Source organism: Dioscorea cayenensis, chromosome 8 (genome assembly GCF_009730915.1).
Source record: "Dioscorea cayenensis subsp. rotundata cultivar TDr96_F1 chromosome 8, TDr96_F1_v2_PseudoChromosome.rev07_lg8_w22 25.fasta, whole genome shotgun sequence".
In the NCBI taxonomy this organism is placed as follows: domain Eukaryota; kingdom Viridiplantae; phylum Streptophyta; class Magnoliopsida; order Dioscoreales; family Dioscoreaceae; genus Dioscorea; species Dioscorea cayenensis.
In genome coordinates this window covers 12,263,893-12,267,840 of record NC_052478.1, presented here as the reverse complement: position 1 = coordinate 12,267,840, position 3,948 = coordinate 12,263,893, and the positions used below count along the sequence as shown (strand labels likewise).

The 3,948-nt window shown below is 37.0% G+C and overlaps 1 pseudogene; it reads right to left on the bottom strand.

The window, feature by feature from the left end:
* Positions 1–2,273: 2,273 nt before the first annotated feature.
* LOC120267285 lies at positions 2,274–2,980 on the bottom strand (annotated as a pseudogene).
* Between the last annotated feature and the right edge of the window lie 968 nt (positions 2,981–3,948).

Below are 3,948 nucleotides of genomic sequence, written 5' to 3'. Positions count from 1 at the left end.
GAAATCCAAAGATAATCAGATCTTGCCTCCATATCACTGATACTGGTCCCTTATGAGGTCCCGGTGAAGAATCTCAACACCTCACACCACATATGACCACAAAACACTCTAAGGATTCCAAAAGGTGTATCTGATTCCTAAAGATAGACCTAACCCTACCTCTAGGTGAAAGGTCCCTAACCCCTTACAAGATCCCAGTGGAGAAATCTCTCAATCTCATGCCTCACACCAAATATGGTTGCATAAAGCTTAGGGAATACAGAGACAGAATACATCAATCAGAGGGGAAAGGGGATACTCCAGTATCTCATAACTCACCCTCTCAACCTTCTTCAATCTTGGGGTTCTAACCCTAATGGAGACCTCTCTCTCACTAAGGCAACAAATCATGCAAACCAAACAACCATGAGATCAATAAGGAAAGCAAGCATTAGGAAAATAAGATTGAAGCTCAACCAAACTCGGATTAAATAGAAATACAAAGCAAATCCACAAAAGATTAGAATCCTAGGGTTCACAAGCCCAAATATCCTCTACGGGTTTAGCTTTCCATGGAGCAATATACAAAACAAACCATCAATGAATGAAAGTATATAAAAGCCATAGAAATAAACCCCTCTATATATGAACTGATGGCCTTGGAGAGCTTCGATGTCTTGAAGGATCCACTCCGAAGCTAGGATCACCGGTGGCTTTCTTGGAGCTATGATGGAGAAGGAATCGATCAAAGTTGGTGAAGAAGTGCCTCTTAAGCCACAAAGACTTCCTCTCTAAACCCTAGCCGTCTCACCCCTCAAGAGCCGCACAAAAGATGTCAAAAAATAGGGCAAGAGGGCTATTTATAAGCACAAACCACGTTAGTCACATGCCTTCACATGCCCGCGTGGAATTTCCACGCGCTCGCGTGAGCTATAGGAATTTCCACACAGTCGCGTGGAATTTTCACGAGGTTGCGTAAACAGTGTTTCTGCTACAATATTTTGCTGCAGTACTTAGCTACATTCCTCTTCATAAATATTGTTCAAACACTCTTCTCTTGAGGCCACATGGTCGGGCACACTCCATGTGGTAAGCTATGAGAGTTTTCTTCATCGACTCATCATTTGAAAGATCTTGCATTCTTCACAAAGAGTAAGAGCATGGAGATGTGACTGCTTTTGTACCCTTCCAACTAGCAAATTGGCTTGAATCCTCTTGAAAGTTGGCACACACCTCTATGTTAATGAGCTCCTCTTGTGTCTTGATCCTTGGATTGAATAAGAACTCCCAAAATGTGTCTTTATAGCCTATCTTTGCTTCCTTTTCTCTCTTCAAGGCATTCACAACCTAATTGCACAAAAAAACACTAGATACACTATATGAGATATAAACCATGGTAAAAATGATGCTCAATGCATGTAAAACATATAGAAAAATATGTCTACTCAAGCACTTATCATCCTCCATCACTCCTAAGAGTGTCTATGACCTCAATAGGAGTTTAAGAAAATTTTCAACTCCAGTGAGTGTTTATAACCTCAAAGTGAGTATTAGAAATTCTGTGAATCTTAAGAGAGTTCACAACCTCAAAGTAAGTTCTAAAAGGCCTTCATCTTTAAAATTTCTCCATCACTCCTAAGAGTGCATAAGACCTCAAAGTGAGCATTAGAAATTCTCTGACTTTTAAGAGGGCTCAGGACCTCAAAGTTTATAAAGGTCTTCATCTCTACCAGTCTTCCATCACTCCTAAGAGTGTTTATGACCTCAGAGTTTAAGATAATTTTCTACTCCAATGAGCGTCTATCACCTCAAAGAGAGCATTACAAATTCCCTAACTCTTAAGAGGGTTCACAATCTCAATATAAATTCAGAAGGTCTTCCAACTTGGAAAATTACATAAATACCCTCAGAAGCAAATGAATTTCATAAAATTTCCATTTTCATTCCATTTTTTTATTTTTTCTTTTGGAACCAACTTCCAGTTTTCAATTTTTTTTACTAACATACGACACAAAGCTATCAACAACCTAAGTGATTGACTTGACTCAGACCACTAATCCTCTTTATGCAACAAGGCTAGTATAAGGGAATATACGCAAGATGGTATATAATTTGGCTCCTAAGCTACATACCATTTTCGGATGACAATTTACTTCACCTGTTTATATCAATAAGATCAGCGATCATTCATCACTCAACCTTTTAAACCAATTGACAAAATTTCTTGTTGGTGATTTAGGAAAGTAAATGTCTACATTTGTACAAGCAGATGCTCAAAATGCAATCTGTTGACTTTAACCATTGATGTTCACCTGTGTTGTATCCATGTTGGTTCTTTCAAAATTCCTTTTGCTAATTATTAACACAAATTTCTTCAAATGACTTATGCATTAAGGGTAAAGTTCAACATTGCAATGGCCAGCACCTTTAAACCAGAGAGGTTCATGTTTTTTCTTTGCAAAGCTCTCAAAGCTGCTTCCTATGAGAGTAATTAACAATGTCACATACTACACCATGGATAACTAGAACAGGGTAGTTTACTGAGCCAATTTTATTGATATTCTTATAAATGTTAAACCAATATGAGCATTTGACAAGACTCAGCACTCAGAGACCAGAAATGGATGCCATTATGCAGAACTACAGCTTTTAAGTTCGAAAGACGCGAGGCAAGATCAACAGTTGGGCCGCTATCGATAGATTGACCATATATGGTTAGATCCTCATCTTTTGCAACATACTGTGTCTTCAGATAATCATATCCTACTTCAATGTCTGCATAAGTGTTATAATCACTCCGCTTACTACTAGATTGCCTATATCCAGAATAGTCATACACCATGATAGTAATGCAAAGGTGTGTACTAAGCTCAATGAAGAGGTCAAACATCTGGCCAATATCCGCCTCGTTGCCATGCGAGTAGAGAAACATTCTCTTAGCCCTATTGTTCTTTAAATAAAGTGCAATGATCTTACTACCACGGCAGATCAGAAGCCTCATCCCACCAATCTCCCCGATCACAGCTTTGATTCATAGATCTCTACTTCCCCTTCAAGTTCTCGGATATGGTTTTAGATAGAGAAAAAGAGGATAGTGAGAGAGAGAGAGAGAGAGAGAGAGAGAGAGAGAGAGAGAGAGAGAGAGAGAGAGAGAGAGAATGAAAAGCATGCAAGAGCATTCATGCTTGCATGCCTCATTGAATTTTTTTTGTACTCTCTTGCCTTTATCTATCAATAGCAGGCAATATCTAGCCAATCTTCACCTCATTGCCTCGACGACAGCGGTTGACCTTTTTCTCTGATCACCACCACGTCCATCATTTTTTTCTTCTCTTCCCTTTTTTATCCTCTAATGTTTCCCACAAGAAAACGAATTCCCCCATTCCCTACTTATCTTCCTGTTTTTTTTTTATTGTTACAGATATTCAAGATTTTTTTATTCAAAAACTTGAATTACTATTTTTTTTCATCCTTATCTTATCTTGCACATGCCTTATATATATATATATATATATATATATATATATATATTAATTTATTTTAATTTAATTTAATTTTTTCCGGGGATTATTATCCCCTAAGATCTCCATCATGCTTATAAAAATCGAATTCTTATAAAATCTCATATTTAATTAATTTATTTTTAATCCGAGTAAGAATAAGATCAAACTTTTATTAAAATTAAAATTTCATTTTTTTATATATAAACAAATTGTCCCCCTCGTAGTTTCCTCACCCAACCTAGTGAAGAGAGGAAGCTACAAGTACTCTTAAACCTTATAGTCTTCATCCCAACAACCTCATGGTAATAATCTAACTCTTCTGCTTATTGTTTCCTCCTCCCATGAATTTTATTCATTATTTTCAAAGGAAGTAACTCCTCCAATTATTTTTTGGAAGATTTATACGTATATATTTTGCAACACCACAAACCCTAGTTTCTTTTCCGTCACTTTTTTTATATATGGC